At 41.5% G+C, this 13,302-nt stretch overlaps 1 protein-coding gene across 26 annotated transcripts in view; it reads left to right on the forward strand.

Moving 5' to 3' along the window:
- DOCK7 (dedicator of cytokinesis 7) overlaps window positions 1-13,302 on the forward strand; it is a 211,200-nt gene that overhangs the window by 690 nt on the left and 197,208 nt on the right. Inside the window, exon 1 of one of the 26 annotated variants that reach the window (XM_070268995.1) lies at window positions 419-1,254. The exons of 23 other annotated variants lie outside the window; for them this stretch is intronic. The gene's annotated coding sequence lies outside the window, so the exon portion shown is untranslated. Of the gene's footprint in view, window positions 1-418; window positions 1,255-13,302 lie in introns of those variants that run through there. 2 more of the 26 variants (XM_070268994.1, XM_070268993.1) reach the window with 2 other exon arrangements.

The raw sequence follows: 13,302 nt of genomic DNA on the forward strand, positions 1-13,302 counted from the left end.
CCGGAGACGTGCGGCCGGAGCGGGCGGGTGCCTGGGGGCTTGGGGCCGGGGCTGTGGGGCCGTCTCCGCGGGGCTGGTGCGCGGGGGGCTGTGGGGCAGGGCCTGTGGGGCAGGGCCTGTGGGGCCGGTGTGCGGGGGGCTGTGGGGCAGGGCCTGTGGGGCCGGTGCGCGGGGGGCTGTGGGGCAGGGCCTGTGGGGCCGGTGCGCGGGGGGCTGTGGGGCAGGGCCTGTGGGGCCGGTGCGCGGGGGGCTGTGGGGCCGTCTCCGTGGGGCCGGTGCGCGGGGGGCTGTGGGGCAGGGCCTGTGGGGCCAGCTCCGCGGGGGGCTGTGGGGCAGGGCCTGTGGGGCCAGCTCCGAGGGGGGCTGTGGGGCCGTCTCCGTGGGGCCGGTGCGCGGGGGGCTGTGGGGCAGGGCCTGTGGGGCCAGCTCCGAGGGGGTCTGTGGGGCGGTCCCCGGGGCCGCCTGCCCCTCCCCGCACCCCGGTCTGGAGGCTGAGCTCCGGCGGGGCTCCCCGCGGCGGAGGGACGTCTTTGTGGGATCTCCGACTGCAGGAGACACGAGACGTTTCTGGCTCTGAAAAGACCATATTTCTGTGAATTACGAGGTGCCAAGAAAAGACAGAAAGGAGGCAAATGTGTTCCTTTTTTGACAACGGTGTTTCTCTGGCTCTGGGCCTTTTGCCGACGGTTCTTGGAGATGTTGGGATCTACCGAACAGGCCCGTCCTTACCTGCCCGGGCTTCCATAGTTGAACTCCGTTTTGGCGCATTTTTGATTTAAAGCTAGCATCTCTGTAATTTTAGCTTTGTGCTTATTTTTTCTTCATTCGCGCTCTGAGACACGCGTTTCGTCGTCTCCTTGGGAGGCGGCGCGGCGCGTGCTCGGCCTTCTCAGCGGCTCCTAAGTTTTGGGTTCCTCGCCTGGAAGATGGGTGTCACAGCAGTGTCGCGACGGCGAGCTGTGAACGGTGCAGTGTCTGCTCTCCATTCGTGGAGTGTGTCCTCGAGAGATAGGACAGACACCCCCCCAAGAGATAATCAGTTTGCAAAAAGATAACCAGTTTGCAAGCCCACGCAACCTTCAAGTGAGCGTGGCTTTGTAAAATTGTAAAATTAAGTAAGGCGCTGGACTCGGAGACCCTGGGAGGCGACGATTGGTAGCTGATTGGATATGGAAGGCCAGGAGGACGGGCAGTCTGGGCTGGTCCCCAGTTTTGTGACCTGGGCCCCCTGTGGTGCTGGAGGCAGTCTCGGAGGTGAGGGGGTGCAGAAGGAGACGGGGTCTGCGGGTGGGACTGAGGCGGGCTGGAGATGCTGGTGCAGTTTGGACCTGCCGCTTTTGAGGTGCTCGCGGAGCTTCACAGAAATGCCTGTTAGGTTGTTGGTGCAGGTGTGGGGTGCAGACAGAGACAGGGCTAGAGATGAGGATTTGCGAGTCGGCAGCAAGCCGAATTGTGGAAACCAGAGAAGTGGATGAGATAGTCCAGGAGGAACGTGCAGACTTAGTTTGGAGGGAAGACCAAGGACAGAACCGCTGTAGATGATGAAGTGTTGTCTGCTTTTTGTGAATGGAAGGTGCTTTCCCCCTTGTTACCAAATATGGCTGAGCAACACTTCTGAATAAATTCTTGTTCTGCTTCTCAATTTCCTCCTTGAGGAAGTGTAGTACCAACTGGAGACAAGCTGCCTGGGCTTGACGTCCTAGCGCTGCCCCTCGCTGAGGAGACCCACCTCACCTCACTTCTGCCTGGCTTCCTGTCTATAAAGTGGGGATGTCAGTAGGGTCTACCTTATAGGGTGGTTGTGAGGATTAAGGAAATCAGTACCTGTAAAGTGCTTGGAACAGTGTTTTTTACATAATAAGTGCCCAGTAAGTATCAACTGTTTTTTTATTATAGTGTTTATAATGTGGCTTAGGACCTTCTCTGGGAAGTGATAATCCTTTTTATCATGTGCATATATGAAATTTGTTGCTCTGTGAAAAACCTATTGCTATTTAAAACTTTATTTTTTTTAAAAGCTTTATGATCAGAAACCTTAACTTTAAAAAGAATTAAACTGATCTGTTCTGGCTCAGTTATTATCTAACCCTTTGTATTTAGTGCTGTTATTTTTTGAGACTGTCATTTGATGATTTATTTCTCAAAGCTCTTTATTTTGTATCACTGATTGTACTACTTATCTTAGCTCATCCTGGAACAGCAGCATGTTTATTTTGTCCGTATCAAGTATTGCCTCTTGTCTAGTCTCCCTACTTTTTGAGGACAAGGCACGTGCGTTATTAACCTTTATAAGTACCCCTTAGCATATAATAGGTACAATTTATGGAATGTTGACTGTAGATTAATGATCTAGGATTTTGTTTGGGTTATTTTGTCCTGTCACTTGATATTCATCAATAATGATGAATATTTGTTTATACTTAAAGCACTTTTTACTATATTCTCATCTTCATAACCCAGAGAAACAGAAGAACATAGTAAAGAAGACAGACTCCAGGTCACATTGCACAGGTTGAAATTCTGCCTATATCATATAATAGCCGTGTAATTCTGGGCAGTTGATCTAATCTCTCTATCTTGGTTTCCTCATCAGTAAAACGGGGATAAAAACCTTCATAGCGTTAATGTGAGGATTAAATTAGTTAATACATGTAAAAGACTTAGAACCGTGCCTGAAATATAACAAGCATTCAAAAAATATTAGCTGCTGCTATTATTATTCTATTATTTACTATTCTTATTATTTATTATTTGTTTTTTTCCCTCCCCAAAGCCCCAGTACATATTTGTGTATTTTAGTTGTAAGTCCTTCTATGTGAGCTGCCACCACAGCATGGCTACTGACAGATAAGTCATGAAGCGAACCCAGGCCACCAAAGCGGAGTGCACCGAACTTTAACCGCTAGGCCATCAGGGCCAGCTCTATTACTAGAATTATCATTCCCGTAATCCAGATGAGGCATTGAGGCCTAGAGAGTATGAGATTATTTGTCTAAATTGGGACTCAAACACTAGTCCTCTGATTTCAGATCTTATGCTCTTTTTTATTCAGCTATATTTCTTTTTGCAGAATATCTTCTGTGGTAGTTCCAGATATTCTAACAGTACCACTGTTAGCATCCCAAAAGTTACCCTTGCCTTCTTAGTCTTTCCTTTGTTAACTGGGTATCATTTTGCTGCCTAAGAAGCAGAATTTAATGAAAGACTTCCATCAGGTCTTTATTTCTGAGGAAAATCTTACATGAGTAGAATTTCCTGAATATAGGCTTATTTATAACCTCTGTTGTTTTTAGTCTTGAATCTGTTCATAACTCTAGCTGGAAAGGCCCAGCCTTTGAATCTACTGAAATCTACTTTGTTCTGTTCATTATCTCACTCTTGACCAAAGTAAATCCTTTCCACATAGTATCAACTACTTCACTGCTGCCTGGTTCATCACTTTGGACACATACAACTCCCCGACCTTTTGGGAGACTAGAACAGTCCAGAGGTGACTTTTTATTAATTAATGTATTCTCACTTGAATTGAGGTTTGCTCCATGTCATTTCTCGAATTTACCATCTTTGTTTCCCTACCTCATCTTTTACTGAAAAGTTTGAGACCATCTAACATGAGTCCTTCATTTTAACCACAGCATACTACTGCCCCAATATGTCATTAACTATCTTTCTCTTGAGCCTGAAAGGTATCTTGTCCCTAAAGCTTACCTGTTTTATTGTTCTTTGAATCCCATACCTTGCCACCTCCCTCAGAACCTTGATCTCAAAATTTTCCCCTTCCTTTCTAGCATCTTCAATTTGTTTCTTTTTATGGATGTTTCCCTTAAACCATAAGACTTACTGTGCCTTTCTCATCATAAAACAAAGAACCATTGAACCTTCTGGCATTTCTAGCTGCCAACCAATCATTCCTTTTTCTTTTCTAGTCCCATTTCTCACATATATGTGGTATAATCATAACCACTTCCTGCTTGTTCTCCTCCTCATCAATCCTTGGGCCGTATGGCTGTGCTTACTGTGGTGCCTTATGTGTACTTGAATTATAGAACCCTTGAGGATTAGCAACCTTTGACTTTTTTCTTTACTTCATCACTGATTTCATGAGCTACTTTAAAAAAAAATTTCTCATGCCTGCCCCCCAACCCTCCCTCCTGTTTTATATTGCTTTTCAGAGCTCTTTGATGGCTGGTCTAGGTCTTTTTATCTCCAGTGCTTAGCACGGGATCTGTGTATACTGGACACATAAGTGTTTGAGTGAATGGAACCGTGCCACCTTGGAGCATCTTTTATTACCTCACTTCTAGATGACCACAACAGGGTCGTAGCTGATCTAGTCTCTCCCTTCTCTAATTCAGATGGGTTGTAAGGGAAGCACAGCTTTTATCATGGTATTCTTTTGTTCAGAATATATAGTGATTTCTTATGGTGTTAAATCCAAACTCTTGCTTGCATTTTAAAATTCTCTCTAATCTGGTCCTCCTCTGGGGATTTATTTTCTAGCTTACATTTTGGACCAGTTGGTCTGCTGTTTGCACTGCCTGCCTGCAAATGCTTTGCTCATTTCCATCTCTAGGACTATTCTGTTGTCTTTTCTTTTTGATCTGTCCTTCCTCTTCTTTTCTAAATCCTACCTTTTCTTCAGACTCCTCCAATCCACTCTTTTGACTTTTGGGATAACTATTTCCTTGTTTTTCTTTATTCTTACCACCTATGAACGTATCCCAAAGCAATATTAGTTTTTCTGTTTTTGAATTCATTTGAAGAGAATCATACAGTATGTTTGTATGCTTTTCTTTCTTTTGCCCAAAATTATATCTGAGAGCTTCATGATGTTCATTCATTTTCATTGCTTTGTATTTATTATTTCATTGTATAAGTATACCCCAATTTTACGTTCTACACCAGATGGACATTTGGGTTGTTTCCAGTTTTTGACTATAAAAACAGTGTTCCTATGAATATTCCTATGCATATTTTCTGGTACACGTGCGCATGAGTTTCCCTGGGGTATACTCAGGTGTGGAGTTGAGTCTTAGGTATTTTATTGCTCTTCATAGCAGTTTTATTTGTTAACAAGTTTTTTAGGTGATGCCAAACGGTTTTCCAAGATAGCTGTAGAAATTTACACTCCCACAGCAGTGTTGCTTTACAGAGTTTCCGTCCTTTGGTATTGCCAACTTTTTCATTTTTGCCAATCTGGTGGATGCCTGATGCTGTCTTCTTGTAAAGTCTTACTTTGGGGGCCGGCCCCGTGGCGGAGTGCTTAAGTTCACGCACTCGGCTTCAGCGGCCCGGGGTTTCGCTTGTTGGGATCCTGGGCGTGGACATGGCACCGCTCATCAGGCCACGCTGAGGCGGCGTACCACATGCCACAACTAGAGGGACCTACAACTAAAATATACAACTATGTACTGGGGGGATTTGGGGAGAAAAAGTAGAAAAAAAAAGATTGGTAACAGTTGTTAGCTCAGGTGCCAATCTGAAAAAAAAAAGTCTTGCTTTCTATTTTCTTGATTACTAATGAGATTGAGCCCAGTTTTGTATGTTTATTGACTGTTTGAATTTACTCTTTTGTAAATTGCTGATTTAAGTCCTTGCCCTCCCCCTTGTTTTTTCCATTTGGATTCTTTCTTACTGGTTTGTGTGAGTACTTTATATCCATTCAGTGTGTTAGTCATTTATTGATTATTTGTGTTGCAAATATTTTTTCCCACCATGTAGTTTTAATCCTTTTTATGGAGTCTTTTGAAAACTAAGTTTTCAGTTTTAATGTGATTTATCAGTCTTTTTTTTTTTTTTTTTTTTTTTGGTGAGGGAGATTGGCCCTGAGCTAACATCTGTTGCCAATCATCTTCTTCTTTTGCTTGAGCAAGATTGTTGCTGAGCTAACATCTGCGGCAGTCTTCCTCTGTTTTATGTGGGATGCTGCCACAACATGGTTTGACAAACAGTGCTAGATCCGTGCCCGGGATTTGAACCTGTGAACCCCGGGCCGCCAAAGCGGAACACATAAACTTACCCACCACACCACCAGGCTGGCTCTTTTGATTTTTTTTTTGGTAGACTCTAAAACAGGAGGTGCCGGCTGGTGGGGTAGAGGTTAAGTTTGCGCATCCTGCTTCGGTGACCTGGGGTTTGCAGGTTCAGATCCCAGGCACGCACCTACACACCACTCATCAAGCCACGCTGTGGTGGCATCCCACATACAAAATAGAGGAAGATTGGCACAGATGTTAGCTCAGGGACAATCTTCCTGACCAAAAAAAAAAAGAAAAAAATAGTTTAAAAACAAACAAAAAAACCCCCAAATCCTATCAGAATTTGATTGGGATTGCATTGAATCTATACATCAATTTGGGGGAAAAATGACATCCTTATGTTATTGAATTTGCAATTGACGATCATGGTGTAGCTCTCCATTTATGTAGGTCTTTATATTGTACAAAGAAATTTTATAATTTTCTCTGTAAGATTATTGCATTATTGTATAATGATTTTGTATCCAGCTATATACCTTGCTAAACTCTTGTTAATTCTAAAAATGTATCGGTGAATTCCTTTGTATTTTCTATGTAGACAACATTTCATCTGGAAATCATGAATTTTTGTTTCTTCCTATCCAAATCTTATAGCTGATTTTTTTTTGTCTTGCTCTGCAGAATATTACCTTGCATTACTGTGCAGATTATTACCATTTCTATTCAACATTGTATTAATATTGAGCATCCTCTCGTTTTTTTTATTATCTCAAAGGGAAAGCTTTCTATATTTTATTTAATATTAAGCCTAATAGTTTTGTAGGTTTTTTTGTAGATACTCTTTAAGTCTGGTTTCTCTAGAAAACAGAGACTGAGACAAAAATTAAGAGTTGAGGCTTTATCTGGGAGGCATAATCCCAGGGCATCAAAAGAGAAAAGGGAAGTGAGGCCGAGAAGGATGGGAAACAGTGTAAGGTGATACCTCATCTCGTTGGCCACTGCTTCACAAAGTGCTGGAGAGAGATTGTTTGGAAGGTGTGCTTGCTTGGCCACACAGGCTATCTTTGGACAGAGGGAATAGTTCCTCAGATCAGTAGATGGAAGTCTGGAAGAAGAGGAAATTTATCTACCTGCTTTTCTCCTGCGTCCTCTTTTCCTTTAGTCAATTCAGTGCACTCAGAGAGTTAACTCCCCTTCACTTGTGGGTTGCAGTATTTGGATCCCTTTGGCAACCACTCTAGATGTCTCACTACGTTTTCAGTGGCTTTTTACAGAGGAAATCTTTTGGTTGCAAATGACAGAAACTCAAATCAGATTAATTTGCACACACAAAACAGTGTTGACTCATGTAACTGAGTACATCAGGTCCAGGTATACAGATGATGTCAGCAGACCTCTTACTTCATGTCTTGGGTAGATTTTCCACTGAATGATTGCAGTGAGCGCTGACAGCCCCAGGCTCAGATCCTACCAGTTTACTTCTGGCAGAGAAGACCCAGGAACTCAATTATTGGTCTGGCTTGGGTTACATTACTGTGTTCAGGGATGTAGAGAAGTCTGCCCAGTCCTGGGTCACGTGTCCTTCTCTATGGCTTAGAGGAAAAATTATGATGGTGTCACCACCACCCAATCTCAAGGAATGAATGCCTTACCAAAAAGAGGGGGTTTCTAACCATAAGAAGGCGGGTGAGAGTGCTGGTCACATCAAAAGAACTGATTTCTTTAAAATTATCATTTTAAAGTTATTCAGCATCACTATAATTATTTAAATACAAGTATATACCTCCAATACGGTGTTGAGTAGAAGTGGTGAGAACAGACATCCTTGCTTTCTTCCCAATCTAAGGAGGAAAGTGTTCAGACTTTCACTGTTAAGTATGATGTTATTTGTAGGCAGATGCTGTAGGAAAGGGAAGGAGGGGACAAAGATTTGAGAAGTATTTAAGAGTTAGGATGAACAGGATTTAGCAACTACTGGTGTAGTTTACACGGGGATATAATTTCTATGTTTGTGGGTAAGGAGATTCTGCCTTTATTTTTATGAAGTAGGGTGGAATTGAAGATAAATTTATCTTCTTTTGAGGGCATTGACTTTTTACAGTAGAGGTTTTCTCCCCTTCCAGTTTTCTTTTTGGTTACCAATTTCAGATCAGTGTTAATTTTTCCAAATGCTAAAATTTTGAATTCTTTTTTTCTATTGTTACAATTTAATATGTTCCATGAAGTAGGGAGCAATATTATCACCATGTTTTAGTTGAGGAAATTGAGACAGTGAAATGCTGTAGATCAGAGTGATAGAGACATCGAAGTCTCTTTATTACAGTGCTTTCCAAATCTTAGACCTAGATGTTATCCCAAAATAGTGTCAGATGGGATACGTGAGTCATCTGACGTTTTTTTTTTTTTATCGTCCCTACAAGGAGCTATATACTAAGTGTTAAGTGTGTTAATAAGAAGGACTTTGCTTTTACAGATCAGCCTGTATGTGTTTTTGTTTTCTTGGGCCTTTGGTGGTGACTGGTCCATTCTGGACCTAAATCCCTCAAGAATGTAACGGAAGCTAACTTACAAGCAACAGTGCTTCAGATGGGAGTTTTATTTAGCCATCCATGAAAGATAGGAAACAGATCATAACAGTTGTGATAAGTTGTTATAGGTTTCCTAGTAATACGTTAGTATACCATTTTTGCTGGATGTCGTTGACCTCATAGGCTAGGTTTTGGAGAATAGAGAAATCATTAATATGAACTATAGCTAGAATCATTTACTTTTGGAAACTTCCTTCCATGGAAAGAGGCCTTAGGAGCTTTATGTAGCTGAGTTCAAACCCTGCCTCTACTTTTCATAAGTTTGGAAAAGTTACTTTATTTCTGAAGTTTATCTAAAAATAGCTGTTTTGTCTGATTATAAAATAATATATTTTATATATGAAATATGTATATATAAAAGATATAAAATAATATACAAAATAATATATTCTGATGCTGCAGAAAATTTGGAAATACAGAAGACCCAAAAGAGAAAATAAAAATCACCTATAATTCTTGATTTAGACAAAAATCTCTCACGGAGCTTACATTCCCATGATGATGTTTGCAAAAACTAGAAATAGCCTAAATGTCTACTCATATAGACTGGTTAAATATGTTCCAGTTTATCCATATCATCGACTCTAAAGCAGATAAAAGGAGAGCAGTAGATAAAGAGTGGGGGCTCTAAGTTCAGATATGGGTGCTATTCCTTATTAGTCATGTGACCTTAACCTTTTGAAATTTCAAGATCCCTAATATAGTGTCTACTTCATGGGGTTTTTCTGAAGATTAAATGAGGTATAACAAATGTAACGCTTTACACAGTATCTGGCACATTGTAAGTGTTTGATAAATATTGCTAGAGTTTTTATAATAATTATTAATTTATGTGCTGATAAAGATTCCCAAGATAATGTTAAGTGTATAATATGTCAAGAATATAAATGTATAAGGTATCAAGAAAAGGTTATCGTATGATGTTACATGGACATTAAAAAATAAGGATTTCTTATATACATGCTGATATATACACATCTTTTTATTGAAGGATACCTAAGAAATTAGTGGTTACATTTGGGGAATAGGACTGGGGATTGGAGATGGTAGAGAGCTGTACCTTTTCTTTTTACCTCTTGGTAAAGTTTGGATTTTTTTTTTTTTTTTTGGTGAGGAAGAGTGTCCCTGAGCTAACATCTGTGCCAATCTTCCTCTGTTTTCTATGTGGGATGCCGCCACAGCATGGCTTGATGTGTGGTGTATAGGTCTGTGCCTGGGATCCGAACCTGTGAACCTCAGGCTGCCAAAGCAGAGTGTGCAAAACTTAATCACTATGGGGGCTGGCCCCGTGGCCGAGCGGTTAAGTTCGCGCGCTCCGTTGCAGGCGGCCCGGTGTTTCGTTGGTTCGAATCCTGGGCGCGGACATGGCACTGCTCATCAGACCACGCCGAGGCGGCGTCCCACATGCCACAACTAGAAGAACCCACAACGAAGAATACACAACTATGTACTGGGGGGCTTTGGGGAGAAAAAGGAAAAAATAAAATCTTAAAAAAAAAAAAAAAAACTTAATCACTATGCCATTGGGCAGGCCCCTAAAGTTTGAATTTTTTAATGCCATCTACCTATTCCTTTTATTTAATTTTTAAAAAAGTGTCTTTCTTTATCAAGTTGTCCTCATCTTTTCTCCATATTGGAAAATCTTATTTCCTCTTCTTCTCACAGTCACTTTCCTTACATCATTGAAGAGCTTGAAAGTAGTTCTGGAACTAGGCCTTTGAGGATATGCTGAAGACATAATAGAGACTGCTTTGAGATAAGTAAACATGTTATATCTCTTATTAAAAAATTGATTAAAAAAAACGAGTTTCACATAGACTAGGAGAGCATTTTGTTTCAGTAGTGGTTTTTTTTTTTTTTTTAAGATTTTATTTTTTCCTTTTTCTCCCCAAAGCCCCCCAGTACATAGTTGTATATTTCTCGTTGTGGGTTCTTCTAGTTGTGGTATGTGGGACGCCACCTCAGCGTGGTCTGACGAGCAGTGCCATGTCCGCGCCCAGGATTCGAACCAACGAAACACTGGGACACCTGCAGCGGAGCGCGCGAACTTAACCACTCGGCCACGGGGCCAGCCCCTTCAGTAGTGGTTTTTTACCTTACTAGTTAACAAGTGGGATAATAATGATGTCAGCTAGACTCTTAAAGAAAAGCTTATACCTTTACAGCTCTTCTGAGGATTCAGTTTTTTTCCCCCAGCAAATATTTATCTATTTGACAGTAATAGATAAAAAGGTTTACTTTCCAATCAGTTAGAAGCCAATAATACTTACGGATTAGTTTACTCTGAAAGGCATTTGGAAAGTTCACACACTAGGTTGTCTCTAAATTGATTCTTACTCCTCACCTCTTTTCTCTCTCTCCACTCTTGCACCTGTCTCTGCTTCTCTTTCTCTCTCCATTGTCTTAGACATTGAGGAGTTAAAGATTAATAAGCTGTGGTCCCTGCCCTCAAGAAGCTTACATCAATAGCTCCGTTCTGGCATACTTGTTTTGTTTTGTTTTTCTTTGTGGCTGAAGAAGATTTGCCCTGAGCTAACATCTGTGCCAGTCTTCCTCTACTTTATAGGTGGATTGCCACCACAGCGTGGCTACTGAGTGGTGTAGGTCCGTGCCCGGGATCCAAACCTGTGAACCCGGGCTGCTGAAGCCAAGTGCACTAAATTTAACCACCACACCACGGGGCTGGGCCCCCCTTTCTAGCATTCTTATTGAACTACTTTTTTAGGGCAGGAACTATGAATTTCTCTCCACATAGTCCCATTTTTTCACTTCAGTTTTGTAAACGTTTATTAAGCATCCAGAAGGAATTAGGCACTCTGCTAGAAGGTTCAAAGGTAAATAAGATGAAGTTTTAATTGCTTAGTTCCTTGCAAGGAGATAGGTAAAAGGATTTCAAAACAATTTAATAGATGCTCTGACTAAGTTATCACGTTGAGATAGTTCTTAATAGAAAAGTGCCACCACACAGTTAAAGAATATAGATTTTCTGTAATGGCAGAAATTAATCTGCTTTGAGACATTTGTACAAAATAAGAGACAGCATAGCATACTGCATTCGAAAGTGAAGTTTCCTTGTCCTCCCTAATTCCTCAGGAGGTTGCAGAGTTGCCCCTGAATAGTGAGAGTGTGTCAGGCTGGAGAAGCCAAATTCTTCATATTTCGCTGTACCTTTTTTCCCCACCATACTTTTGTATTTGAGGGTTGCATTACTACTATTCTAGAAAAACCTACTTTGCGGTTTATCTGCTTCTATCAAAGAGAATGTTTGTAGACATTGGGCTTTCTTACCGCTGCAAACTCTGTGTCAGCAAGGCCAGATTTTTCTTGTTCCACGGTAGAAAGCAGTCTGGCTAGTCTGTGCCTATCTGAATTAGCCTCCTGGAAACTCCATTTCCTTGAATGTGTAGGAATAAACACAGAGTGCTTTGAAAGCACAGAGGAGTGTCTAATCCGAGTGAAACAGAACAGAAATAAGCAAGCAAGGCTTTATGGAGGACGTGACACACCTTGTGAGGGTGTTTGCCCGTCTGTACTCCATATGTAATTTGCTAGCTGTCCCCTGCCAAGGCAGATGAATAATAACTGAAAGTGAGCTGTTTTCTTTTTAAGATTGGCACCTGAGCTAACATCTGTTGCCGGTCTTTTCTTTTTTCTTCTTTTTCTCCCCAAAGCCCCTCAGTACACAGCTGTATATTCTAGTTGTGAGTGCTTCTGGTTGTGCTATGTGGGACACCACCCCAGCATGGCCTGACGAACAGTGCCATGTCCGCGCCAGGGATCCAAACTGGTGAAACCCTGGGCCACAGAAGTGGAGCATGCGAACTTAACCACTCGTCCACGGGGCTGGCTCCCAAATGAGGAATTTTAAGCTAACTTACAGACATTATTTGCATCTCTAAAATGTAAGGATGTTTTCCTTCATTACTATAATACTGTTTTCACACACTGCAAAAAAAAGAGTAATTCTTGAGTATGTGATACTTTGTCCATGTTCACATTTCTCATTATTCCCAGAAATGTCTTTTATAGCTGGTTTGTTCAAATCGGGATCCAGTTAAGAACCATGTGTTGGGGCCGGCCTGGTTGCGCAACAGTTGGGTTCGCATTTTCCGCTTAGGCGGCCTGGGGTGTGCAGGTTGCCATCCCGGGTGCAGACGTGGCACTGCTTGGCAAGCCATGCTGTGGCAGGCGTCCCACATATTAAGTAGAGGAAGATGGGCATGGATGTTAGCTCAGGGCCAGTCTCCCTCAGCAAAAAAGAAGAGGATTGGCAACAGATGTTAGCTCAGGGCTAATCTTCCTCAAATAAATAAATAAATAAATAAATAAATAAATAAAACAAAAAACATGTTGCATTTGGTTATATCTCTTAAGTCTTTTTTTCCACTTTTAAATAGACTTTATTTTTTAGTCTTATCTTTTTTGTGGTAAAACTTAGCCCACTGCCTTTATTTATTTATTTATCACTTTGATTTGTTGAAGAGACTTGACTTATAGAATGACCTGTCTTCAGGTTTTTGTCTGATTTTAGGTCAAATGTTGGATCATGTTCTTTTGGGAAAGGAAGAAGATATTCTCTTATAATTTAGGAGCATAACTAACTGGAATTTTTGGCCTACTCTTTCCACTTTGCAGTTAATATTAATAGCTTATTATAAGTAAAGAAGACTTGAGTGTATTGCTTTAGTATATGAGCTATCACTAGGAGTAGGAAAAACTGTTACTGGAAAAACTAA

This window comes from Equus caballus, chromosome 5, assembly GCF_041296265.1.
Source record: "Equus caballus isolate H_3958 breed thoroughbred chromosome 5, TB-T2T, whole genome shotgun sequence".
Lineage (NCBI taxonomy): Eukaryota > Metazoa > Chordata > Mammalia > Perissodactyla > Equidae > Equus > Equus caballus.